Here is a 13749-nt window from a genome sequence, read left to right as displayed (position 1 = left end):
AAGAGATACAGTGAGCTACTGGGCTCAATACATTTGTGCTCCGTGACTCCTTTGCATCATCTAAGGAGAAGCCACCTTCCCTGGGAAGCAAAGGAGAAACCTCTGGCCAACAGAGTTAAGGACAAGAAGAAGGAGCTATTTAAATATATTGGGAACAAAACGAATCCTGACAATGGTATTAGTCCATTACAAGATTAAAATGGTAGAATTAGCAATAATAATGAACAAAAAGCATAAGTATTCAATAAATATTTCTTGAATATTCTGTATTTTTGGACAAAGCAGATGAGATTGCCTCACCATGTGGTTATAACACTGTTACACTAGTATCTCTGGATGATGTTAAACAAACACTACTAAAATTTGACCTTTTTAAAAATCAGCAGGTCCATATAACTTCTATCTAAGAGCTTTATAAGAGCTGGCTGAGGAGCTTGCAGGACCATTAATGCTGATTTTCAATAAGTCTTGGGGAAGTTTGAGAAGACCAGAAGAAAGCCAATGTTGTACTATATTTTTAAAAGGATAAACAGGATGAACCAGGTAAATTATAGGCCTGTCAGCCAGACATCAATCCTGGGGAATATAAAGGAGCAGCTGATACGGGACTCAATTAATAAAGAATTAATGCAAATCAATGTTGGTTTAAGGAAAATAGACCCTGTCAAACTAACTTGATATTTTTTTATGAAATTTCAAGTTTGGTTGATAAAGGTAATGGTAACATAATATACTTAGACCACTGTAAAGCATCTGGTTTGGTATTGCATGATGTTTTGATTAAAAAGCTAGAGTGATATAAAATTAAAATGGCACACATTAAATTAATTAAAATTCGCTACCTGGTAGGCCTCAATATGTAATTCTAAACAGGCAACCATTGAATGCATGTGTTTCCAGTGTGGTCCCACAGGAATTGTTTCTTGGTTGTGCACTATTTAACATTTTTGTCAATGATAAAGTTTGCAGATGAGAAAAAAATTGGGGGAGTAGTAAATAATGAAGAGGACAGGTGACTGATTCAGAGCCATCTGGATCACTTGGCAAACTAGGGGCAAGCAAACGATGTGGGTGTTTAATATAACTAAATGTAAATGTAGACATCTAGGAAAAATAAACATACACCATACTTACAGGATCGGGGGTTCTATCCTGGGAAGCAGTGAGTCCGAAAAAGAGATTTGGTGGTCATGGTGGATAATCAGTGGAAGATGAGCTCCTGGTGGGATACTGTGGCCAAAAGAGCTAATGTGAACTGTGGATGCATAAACAGGGGGAACATTGAGTGGAAGTAGAAAGGTTGTTTTTTCCTTTATATTTGACACTGGTGAGAACACCGCTGGAAAACTACTCAGTTCTGACACCCACAATTTAAGAAGGATGTTGATGAATTGGAGAGGGTTCAGAGAAGAACCATGTGGATGATTAAAGGATTAGAAAACATTGATAGACTCAAGGAGCTCAATCTATTTCACTTAAAGAGAAGGTTAAGGGATGACTTATGTATCCACATATAAACAAATAAATATTTAATAATGGGATCTTCAATCTAACAGAGAAAGGTAGAACATGACTGAATGTCTGAAAGTTGAAGCTAGACAAATTCAGACTGGAAATAAGATGCACATTTTTGACAGTGAGACTAATTAACCCTGAGAACAACTTGCCAAATGTTGTGGTGGAGTCTCTGTCTGACTATTTTAAAATCAAGATTGAATTTTTTTCTTCTTCTCTGAAAGCTATGCTCTAGGAATTCTTTTGGAGAAGTTCTATGGCATATTATTACAGGAGGTCAGACTGAATGATCACAATGGTCCCTTTTGGCCTTTGAATCTATGAATAACTTTTTCTTACTGCCAATTGTGTCTTAGTGCATCAGATACCCTTTTATCATTATTGGATTTTTTTTTCTTCTGTTCTTTTCATTCACCCTGTTTGCCATTTTAACCCTTCCATGTCCTTGGAGGATACATAGAGTGCATCAAAAGCCACCTTTGCAGTTGCTAATGTCAGCTGAATAAGTGAGAGTAACTGCAGGAAAAGAAATTAAACAATTAAACCAAACTTAGCATTGTAGCTTTTTTTCTAGTTTTGATTGAAGTACCTATAGCTGAATCTTGCTTGGGAGATCACTGGGACTTTACATAACCAGTGTAAAATGACAAATACTGCTGTGGAGAGGGACAGACCAATATTTCCATATTAAGTAGGCAAGGTATGTAAAGGGCTTCTATACCAAAACACAGAGACCTGAGCTCCCAACAGTCACTCCCTCCTCTGTGAATAACAATCTATGCCAAAGTGGTTTCTGATTAGCACAAATATTTATATTTGTATATATGAAGTTTTATAATATTTATTTAAAGGGGAGAGTATAATCTATTGTGTGTCTGTTCTAGCCTCTATTATGGAATTTAAATGATTTGAAAGCTATAGTAAAAAGACAAAACAAGAATAGAAGAGCAAAGGGGAAATGGATTCTTCATTAATTTTTTTCATTTGCATAATATATGGTGTCAGGGTTCCCTCCACACTCTGAATTCTAGGGTACAGATGTGGGGATCCGCATGAAAGACCCCCTAAGCTTATTTCTACCAGTTTAGGTTAAAAACTTCCCCAAGGCAAAAATTCTTCTTGGTCCTTGGATGGTATCACTGCCACCACCAAATGAATTAGACAAAGATTCAAGGAAAAGAACCACTTGGAGTTCCTGTTTCCCCAAAATATCCCTCCAAGCCCCTTCACCCCCTTTCCTGGGGAACCTTGAGAATAAAATACCAACCAAATAGGTTAACAAGGTGAGCACAGAGTAGCCCCTTGGGGTTTTAGTGTCCTAAAACCCCATCAGGTTCTTAAAAGCGGAACTTTATTATAAAGTAAAAGAAGTACCTCTGTAAAATCAGGATGGAAGGGAATTTTACAGGTAATCAGATTCAAAACACAGAGGATTCCCCTCTAGGCAAAACTTTAAAGTTAGAAAAAAAAAACAACAACAACAAAAAACCAGGAATAAACCTCCCTCTTAGCCTAGGGAAAATTCACAAGCTAAAACAAAAGATAATCTAATGCATTTCCTTCCTATTACTTACAATTTGTAATCTTAGATGCTTAGTTCAGGTATGGCTTTAGGAGATGTATTTTCCCTGCCCTGGTTCCTCGCTGTTCTCATGGTCCTGGAGAGAACACAAAGAAACACAAAACAAAAACCTTCTGGCACAGATTCTCCCCTTATTGATCCTTTTGGTCAGGTGCCAACCAGGTTATCTGAGCTTCTTAACCCTTTACAGGTAAAGGAGGGATTTTATGCTACCCTTAGCTGTATGTTTATGACATACCATCTTGAAGCTTTGAAATAAACCTGCAGGACAGTTTATTAATGACCAACAAGAAACAATCCCCTCAGCAACTTGCCTTTCTATTCACAGTTGAAGTCATTGTAATTCAGAAGAGTTATAGCCACAAACAAATATGAATTAAAAACTTAGTACTCTGTGTAACCATCTTGTTTGTCAGTTGTTCAAAGTGTTGAAGGAAAACAAGTGTTTCATAGTTATTCTATTAAAAAATCCTCTCCCTCTTCCTTATTTCCAGAGAATTATGTAGACACGTGGTCCCTCAAAGATATCTCAAAGATAAAAAAAGTACCTCAAAGTACCTCAAAGATTAAAAAAAACAAAACAAAAAAAACCCACCTCTTCTGGAAAACAACTGTTGTTTTTTGTTTGTTTGTTTTGTTTTGTTTTTTACAGAGTTAATGCTACAAATGTGCTTTCCCCAAATAGCTCAATAAATCTTAAATCTAATGACATATTAAGTTTTTGGATTGTTTGAGACTCTTAGTGTACCCTCATGGAAATAGAATTCATAATTCTTGCTACTGGAATCTTTCCTTTTATATCAGTTATTGTATCCACTTTCTTTTAAATTGGTTACTGGTTTATGTTGTGTTAGAGGCACATGTATTCTTATTGTGCCTTGTCCACAAGCTTTGCAATACACTTATATTGGACCCAAAATAAACACTAAAAAAAACAAAACAACCTATTGATTACGTGAGAGAAGTTAAAGGGGACTGGGTTTTCACAGGACTGTGCTCAATTCTTTTAGAAAATTAGGTCCTTTTGTCTCAAATTGGGCACCCGTAATCAATAATCACATTTCAAAACCCTGGTATCTGTCCTTCACCTTGTTTTGGAATGTCACAGTGCCTTTCATTGTAGAATCTGAAACAGCATTACCAAAATTAAACCTTACAGTACTTTATTCCAGTTTTACAGATGGATAAACTGAGGTGAATTTAAGTAACTTGACTGAGATCAGATTGAGAGTAGCACTCAAGATTTCTGATTCCCTGTCCCAGGCTTACTAGACGATATTCTCATTAGTTTGTGGTTCAACTAATATTGGTTTTAATAATGTAAGGATAATAGACTATTATTTACTGTTTTAGATTTATTTAGGTGGAACCTTCTTTTAATTAGTTTCTGAATTATCTCCCACATTTTAAAAGACAAAAAGTACCATACCTTTGTATATCAGATTTTAACAGCTGAGTAATGGAATTGTATGTGTGTGCTAGAAGATTGTTGAATGACCCTTGATTTGTCCACACAATATATAGTGGGACATATTACTGTTTTATTTTTATAATTCTTCAGACTTTCATATTTTAGACTGTAACATTACATTTCCTTTAACAAACATTTATGTATTTCATGAATATTTATTGAAGAAAACCCCACATACTAACAACATGACAGCATTTTAAGAGTTGCTTTGCTTTTTGTGACCAAACCAGGACTGTGAAGTTTAGTGATTAAAATACATAATGAAGAACAAATGTAAAGGGGGAAAGAAATGCTAATTAAATCTGATGTAATACAATGAACTGGAATGCATCTGCCTTTTGTTTGCTAAAAGTGCAGATATAAGGCATAAATGAATATCAAACAAGCAATTATACTATTCTTACATTGTAGTAAAATAATCCAGATAGTCTGCATTAAACAAACACCAATAAGAACTAGAAAAAGAGGCTGCTAAATCAAGTCTGAGAAAATACCATCAGTCACATTCCTAGTGAAGAAAAAACTCAGCCAAACAAAATAAAAATGTATCATCCAGAGAGAGGACAGAATTGTGCGTTATGAACACTCCATCCCTGTTAGTCCTTCAGGCAGGAATGCATTACCACATTAGCCATGACACGTGGATGAGCTCTTAGAAGGGAAAAGATCCTTTAGCTGATTTATCAAGAAATCCTCAAAGCTTACTTTGTTGACTGGAAAAGTATGTCTTTGCCCTTCCAAACTCAGAAAGCTTCTCTATCCAGTTAGAGATGATGAGTTCAGGATGTATGGATGGCACCCTGTACTTTTGAAAGATTCTGTAAATCCAGATCTTGTGTTGACAGCAGAGGGAAAAAAACAGTTGAGGGTTCTAGAATGAGAGAGAGAGAGAGAAGAAATATGGTGGATTTAATTCAGAGACCATGTCCTCCTTCTAACAAAGGATTTAAGCATGTGATTAATTTTAAGACCACAAATAGCCAATGGGACTACTTGCATACTTCAGATTAAACATGTAAAATCTTTCCTGAATTATGATTTATCAAAGCATGCTTGAAAGCTACATGAAGGATGTGGCAGAATTGGATTACTGCATACTAAAAGAAGAAAAAGTGGTGATGTAGAAGAGAGAGCCAAGAAAAAAAAAAGCACCCCAATGGTATCATATAACAGACATCTTCCTTGCCAAGGAGACAGATTCTGAAATATTTGAAATATTTTTAGAATTGTTTGTCATGAATTAAGCCTCAATCTCTTTCTGTTATAATGCCTGTCAAAACTCTTGTTGATTCAGGATTTAGGTTCTGCATATGAGGCACTAGAATTTCAAGAGCTCTGCACCCAGGTTAGGACCTAATTTTCTATAGAGCTCAGTTCCCATTTAGACACCTTCATAAAAAAGCTGGATTTTCAAAGAAGAGCTTAGCACCCACCAGCTCACTTTGTTACACTTAGGGCCAGATTTTCAAAGGAGCTTCCAATTTTGGAAGTGCCAAATGGGAGTTGAGTTATTTTGACAAGCATTTGTTTCCCTATTCATTAACAAATATTACAGAACACATAGCAGTAGTCAAGAAATCAAATATTTATCAATGCATACCATGTACCACAGTATCATAGCCTCAGGAAGACACCCAGCCATATTTATAAATGTATGGCAGGTACCACACAATTCATAGCAGCAAGCAAAGCTCCAGGCCCAGCAGTATTTATAATTTGCAGCCAGCACAATGGAATAGATACCAGCAGCAAAAAACAAAAAAGTCATAGTTTAAATTACACAAGAGACTTTGTCCCAAGACAGCCAGACAGAGCACTACCGTGGTGGACTGTGAAAAATGAATCTGTATAGTCTCCCCAAAATGCATAGCTCTTGCGAACAGCAGAGCAGCTAACAAAAGGAGTTTGCCTGGGGAGAGCCCACTGAGGCTTACATCTTGCCGGATTCTCTGAGTAATTACTACAACTCCTGAGGAAGCTCGTAGAAGGAAGGTAATATGGATGGGGGGTGTTCAGCTGTTGTGACCTGCACTGGATGTGCTATGTTTGTCTTTCTTCCACAGGACAGATGCGACTTTGTCTGTACAAAGTGCAAGCTGGTCTCCATACTGGAAGAGAAGGTTCAAGGTCTGGAGCAACAGGTATCGCATTGCATAAGAGAAACTGAAGATTTCCTGGACGGATGTCAGGACAGGCTTCTACGGGCACAAGGTTCTGAAGATTCAGAGCAGGTTGCACATTGGGGACAGAAGGATGGTGAAGAAATTTGGCATCATGTGACCTCCAGAATTAAAAACGGAAACGTCCACGTACCAGCAGGGCAGATATAGGTAAGTAACCATTTTCATGTTCTCTCCACAGGTACTAATGCGGAGAGTGGACCTGATGATATGTCTGAGGGAAGGGAGCAGAAGGAGACTCCGCCGATTGGAAGGCATGGGATGCACCGTCCTAGGGTTGGGGGTTCCACGACCACCGCTCTCAAGAGAAGGAGGCAGGTGGTGGTGTTCGGGGTCTCTTTCCTCAGGGGGACTGAGTCATCTATCTGCCGCCCCGACCAGGAAAACCGAGAAACCTGCTGCTTGTCAGGAGCTAAGATTCGCGATGTGACGGAGAGACTGCCGAGACTCATCAAGCCCTCGGATCGCTACCCCTTCCTGCTTCTTCATGTGGGCACCAATGATACTGCCAAGAATGACCATGAGCGGATCACTGTGGACTACGTGGCTCTGGGAAGAAGGATAAAGGAGTTTGAGGTGCAAGTGGTGTTCTCCTCCATCTTCCCCATGGAAGGAAAAGGCCTGGAAATCAAATCATGGAAGTCAACAAATGGCTATGCAGGTGGTGTCGGAGAGAAGGCTTTGGATTCTTTGACCATGGGACGGTGTTCCAAGAAGGAGTGCTAGGCAGAGACGGGCTCCACCTAACGAAGAGAGGGAAGAGCATCTTCGCAAGCAGGCTGGCTAACCTAGTGAGGAGGGCTTTAAACTAGTTTCACTGGGGGAAGGAGACCAAAGCCCTGAGGTAAGTGGGGAAGTGGGATACCGGGAGGAGGCACGAGCAGGAGCACGTGAGAGGGGAGGGCTCCTGCCTCATACTGAGAAAGAGGGGCGATCAGCAGGTTACCTCAAGTGCCTATATACAAATGCATGAAGCCTGGGAAACAAACAGGTAGAACTGGAAGCCCTGGCACAGTCAAGGAATTATGATGTGATTGGAATAACAGAGACTTGGTGGGATAACTCACATGACTGGAGTACTGTCATGGATGGATATAAGCTGTTCAGGAAGGACAGGAAGGGCAGAAGAGTTGCACTGTATGTAAGAGAGCAGTATGACTGCTCAGAGCTCAAGTATGAAACTACAGAAAAACCTGAGAGTCTCTGGATTAAGTTTAGAAGTGTGAGCAACAAGGGTGATGTCGTGGTGGGAGTCTACTATAGAACACCAGACCAGGGGGATGAGGTGGACGAGGCTTTCTTCCGGCAACTCACAGAAGTTACTAGATCGCAGGCCCTGGTTCTCATGACTTCAATCGCCCTGATATCTGCTGGGAGAGCAATACAGCGGTGCACAGGCAATCCAGGAAGTTTTTGGAAAATGTAGGGGACAATTTCCTGGTGCAAGTGCTGGAGGAACCAACTAGGGGCAGAGCTCTTCTTGACCTGCTGCTCACAAACCGGGAAGAATTAGTAGGGGAAGCAAAAGTGGATGGGAACCTGGGAGGCAGTGACCATGAAATGGTCGAGTTCAGGATCCTAACACAAGGAAGAAAGGAGGCAGTAGAATACAGACCCTGGACTTCAGAAAAAGCAGACTTTGATTCCCTCAGGGAACTGATGGGCAAGATCCCCTGGGAGAATAACATGAGGTGGAAAGGAGTCCAGGAGAGCTGGCTGCATTTTAAAGAATCCTTAGTGAGGTTACAGGGACAAATCATCCCGATGTGTAGAAAAAATAGTAAATATGGCAGGCGACCAGCTTGGCTTAACAGTGAAGTCCTTGCTGATCTTAAACACAAAAAAGAAACTTACAAGAAGTGGACGATTGGATAAATGACCAGGGATGAGTACAAAAATATTGCTCGGGCTTGCAGGAGTGAAATCAGGAAGGCCAAATCACACCTGGAGTTGCAGCTAGCCAGAGATGTTAAGAGTAACAAGAAGGGTTTCTTCAGGTATGTTAGCAACAAGAAGAAAGTCAAGGAAAGTGTGGGCCCCTTACTGAATGAGGGAGGCAACCTAGTGACAGAGGATGTGGAAAAAGCTAATGTACTCAGTGCTTTTTTTGCCTCTGTCTTCGCAAACAAGGTCAGCTCCCAGACTACTGCACTGGGCAGCACAGCATGGGGAGAAGCACAGCCCTCTGTGGAGAAAGAAGTGGTTTGTGTCTATTTAGAAAAGCTGGACGAGCACAAGTCCATGGGGCCGGATGCGTTGCAGCCGAGAGTGCTAAAGGAGTTGGCGGATGTGATTGCAGAGCCATTGGCCATTATTTTTGAAAACTCATGGCGATCGGGGGAGGTCCCGGATGACTGGAAAAAGGCTAATGTAGTGCCCATCTTTAAAAAAGGGAAGGAGGATGATCCTGGGAACTACAGGCCAGTCAGCCTCACCTCAGTCCCTGGAAAAATCATGGAGCAGGTCCTCAAGGAATCAATTCTGAAGCACTTAGAGGAGAGGAAAGTGATCAGGAACAGTCAGCATGGATTCACCAAGGGCAAGTCATGCCTGACTAATCTAATTGCCTTCTATGACGAGATAACTGGTTCTGTGGATGAAGGGAAAGCAGTGGACGTGTTGTTCCTTGACTTTAGCAAAGCTTTTGGCATGGTCTGCCACAGTATTCTTGCCAGCAAGTTAAAGTAGTATGGGCTGGATGAATGGACTATAAGGTAAATAGAAAGCTGGCTAGATTGTCGGGCTCAACGGGTAGTGATCAATGGCTCCATGTCTAGTTGGCAGTCGGTATCAAGTGGAGTGTCCCAGGGGTCGGTCCTGGGGCCGGTTTTGTTCAATATCTTCATAAACGATCTGGAGGATGGTGTGGATTGCTCCTTCAGTAAGTTTGCAGATGACACTAAACTGGGAGGAGTGGTAGATACGCTGGAGGGTAGGGATAGGATACAGAGGGACCTAGACAAATTGGAGGATTGGGACAAAAGAAATCTGATGAGGTTCAACAAGGACAAGTGCAGAGTCCTGCACTTAGGACGGAAGAATCCAATGCACCGCTACAGACTCGGGACCGAATGGCTCGGCAGCAGTTCTGCAGAAAAGGACCTAGGGGTTACAGTGAACGAGAAGTTGGATATGAGTCAACAGTGTGCCCTTGTTGCCAAGAAGGCCAATGGCATTTTGGGATGTATAAGTAGGGGCATTGCCAGCAGATCGAGAGACATGATCGTTCCCCTCTATTAGACATTGGTGAGGCCTCATCTGGAGTACTGTGTCCAGTTTTGGGCCCCACACTACAAGAAGGATGTGGAAAAATTGGAAAGAGTCCAGCGGAGGGCAACAAAAATGATTAGGGGACTGGAATACACGACTTATGAGGAGAGGCTGAGGGAACTGGGGATGTTTAGTCTTCAGAAGAGAAGAATGTGGGGGAGGGGGATTTGATAGCTGCTTTCAACTACCTGAAAGGGGGTTCCAAAGAGGATGGCTCTAGACTGTTCTCAGTGGTAGCAGATGACAGAACAAGGAGTAATGGTCTCAAGTTGCAGTGGGGGAGATTTAGGTTGGATATTAGGAAAAACTTTTTCACTAGGAGGGTGGTGAAACACTGGAATGCGTTACCTAGGGAGGTGGTGGAATCTCCTTCCCTAGAAGTTTTTAAGGTCAGGCTTGACAAAGCTCTGGCTGGGATGATTTAGTTGGGGATCGGTCCTGCTTTGAGCAGGGGGTTGGACTAGATGACCTCCTGAGGTCTCTTCCAACCCTGATATTCTAGGATTCTAATAGCCCTGTGCCTGCCATTCAAATTCAGCAAACAACCAATCCACCTTGCCCCTCCACCATGGTGGCAGTATCCCCCCTTTGCCTCACAAATTTTATAATGTACACAACATGCAGGTACAACCATTGGGACATTTTTCTCATTGGAATCTAATCTAGTGAGTAAAGACCACCAGCAACGCTTAAATCTACCAAAAGTACGTTCTACAGTCATTCTGCACTTGCTGAGCTGGCAGTCGAATCTTTCCTTGGTGCTCTCAGGATGGCTAGTGTACAGCTTCACGAGCCAGGGGAACAAAGGGTAGGCTCGGTCACCGAAAATCACGATTAGCATTTTTACATTGCCAGTGGCAATCTGCTACTCAGAAAAAAATGTCCCTATATGCAGCTTTCTGAAAAATCCTGTGTTCTTAAAGATGTGGGTGTCATGCACCTTTTTGGAAGCACTCCCAGTGATCCAGGAGCACTGGCTTAACCACAGAAAATTAGCCCTTTCTTTTGATGTACTCAGTAGCAAGATGGGCTATCACCAAAATAGGATACCAGTTCCATCTTGCCCAGCTGCCAGTGGGGAATCCCATTGCTGCAAATCCATCCACTATCTTTTGCACATTGTTGAGAGTAACAGTCCTGCATAGAAGGAGACAATGATCCTATACACTTGAAAGGCACCTGCTGTGGACTTTAACTCCTAAATGATTTCCCACTGACCAGTAGAAATCTGACATTGCATGTTTCCAGAGTGTGATCACCATTTGGTTCTCCACTGTCAGTGCAGGTCTCATTCCGGTGACCCTGTGCTGGGGGCTTAGGACGAGCTTATCTCACAAATCCAGGAATGTGGTCTTCAACCACCAAAAGTTCTGCAGTGACTGCTCATCATTCCAAACCTGCATTATGATCCTATTCCACCAGTCAGGGCTAGTTCTGCAGCCCCAGAAGCAGCACACCACCACCTGCAGCTGCTCGATGAGAACCACTACCAACATGGAATTATTTCCTATGTCCATCAACAAACTCTCCTCAGAGCTATCCTAATCTTCCTCATTGTGATCCCAGTTATTGTAGAACTTCCTCAAGGTTTGCAGGTAACAATAAAATCATGCAATAATTGCAACATTTATGAAAATGGTCCCAAGCTCTGTGTTCTCCATGCTTCTGTCAGAGATGTCAAAGACTGAAAAGCACTGTGCAGGTTTGTGGGATTTTCAAAGAGCAGGGTGAGAATTGTGGGATGTGGTATCGATTATTGGATGATGAAAGTTGCATGCTGGGAACTTGACCCCAAGCTCCCAGAAATCCTTGGGCAAATCATTACTATTCCACAAAACACTGCAAATGTCCCAAAAGGCTCTCTGCTGGATAGCAACACACATAAGCACCGGCTTCCTCTGGGCCCCAGGGGTGCTCAACACCACACTCCACCCCAGGTCCCGCTCCCAACCACCCCCTTCCCCCACATACCCCACCCCACCTCTTCACACCCACCTCCATCCCCTTACCTGAGCGCACCCTGTCCCTGCTCCTCCCCATTCCTCCTGGAGCCTCTGGCATGCCGCAAAACAGCAGATCACAGCAGGCACTAGGTGCTGGGAGAGAGGGGGAGAGGAGTTGATCGGCACGGCTGTTGGCGAATGGTAGGCACTGGCAGAAGGGCGGGAGCTGGCTGCCAGTGGATGCTAAGCACCTGCTAATTTTTTTTCTGTGGGTGCTCCAGCACCGGAGTCGGAGTCGGAGCCTATGGCAGCACATAACACACTGGGATTCCTACCCATTGTGCAATGCACTTTATATCAAGGCAAGCACTCGTAGGGAATAAGCTCAGTGCCAGGGCAAGCGGACAAGTATGCATATGCCCAAGTGCTATACAAACTTTGGAAGCTGTATGATGACGCAACTTGTATCTACCTAACTTAGTAGGCTAGATGTGGCCTTCGGATTTTTTACTGCTGCCCTTCAGCATTGTATCTGAGCATCTTCCATGTAAATTCCATAGCAACACTAAAAGCCACAGTGGACTTCATTGACTCTGGTAATGCTCCCTTTTGGGGAGTAAATATTCTGCCTATTGTAGGGTGGTGAAGCGGCCTCCTGCCGCTTCCCTCCTGCCGCTTCAGCTACTTCATACTTCCCTCCTGCCACTTCAGCTATTAAAAAGCAAAACTACACAACAGTTTAGGGCAGGCAGTGAAGAATAGCATATCTGATTTAAACTGCAGGAGGAACTTGGCTTGGCCAAATGTTATTAAAACTTGTTATTTGGGCAGCATATTGGGGTTAGTACCCCTATTTTACAAAAGTATAATGGAAGTTTTACAGTTTACAGCTGTTATACACTATTGGAATTACATCTCATCCAAAAGACATCTCTAACAGTAGCTCAGTGCTCTCTAACACCTGGCTGAGACATTAGGTGAATGACTGAGGGTAATCACCTAGGAGTTTCCCCATCCAAACATTGACACATCCTGGTCCCCAGTTAGCTTGTAAAATGTAATATGATCACAACACAAAGTGGCATGGCTGCAGACACACTCCCCTTTAATTAGAATATTCTCATTGGCGTTTTTGATTGTTACCTTTATGAAGGATTTTCCTCTTCCCAAACCAAGAAAAAATACCCTGCCAAAGTCAGTCTTTGATTTCACACCCTCCTTTTCTAACTACCCTCAACACATGTCAAAAATCAGAGCCCAATTGTGAAGAATGCCTCTAATGGGGATAGAAGCAATACAATCTAGTAGGTCTGGCAATGGACTGGGAATCAGGATCTCTGTAACACCCCAGAGCAGGTGAACAAGTCAGTTCATCTCTGTTTAGACTGTAAGGTCTTTGGGGTGGTGGATGTCTCTCCCTGTGTGTTTGTACAGAGCCCAGAACAACAGGACTCTGATATTCGTTGAGGCTTCTAGATGCTACCATAATATTTTCTTCTCCATTGTGTTAATCCCAACAAGTGGGGTCTGTTCTATGAGTCCTCTCCGTCCACAGTGCTCTGTTCAATGCCACATCCTCTATCACTCCACCTGCTAACATGTGTTCCTTTATGTCATCCCACCACTTCTTGGATTGGCCTCTGTCTTTTTCCTTCAGTCGTGATCTGTTGGACTATCTTACACACATAGTTGTCAAGACTAACTTTGCATGATCAAGCCTTCTGAGCTTGCACTCCCTCATTTTTCCATTTACTACAGCCTCTAATACACATTCCTCACATGGTCTTT

The sequence above is a fragment of the Lepidochelys kempii genome, chromosome 8 (assembly GCF_965140265.1).
Source record: "Lepidochelys kempii isolate rLepKem1 chromosome 8, rLepKem1.hap2, whole genome shotgun sequence".
NCBI classification, from domain to species: domain Eukaryota; kingdom Metazoa; phylum Chordata; order Testudines; family Cheloniidae; genus Lepidochelys; species Lepidochelys kempii.
This window is presented reverse-complemented; position numbering follows the sequence as displayed.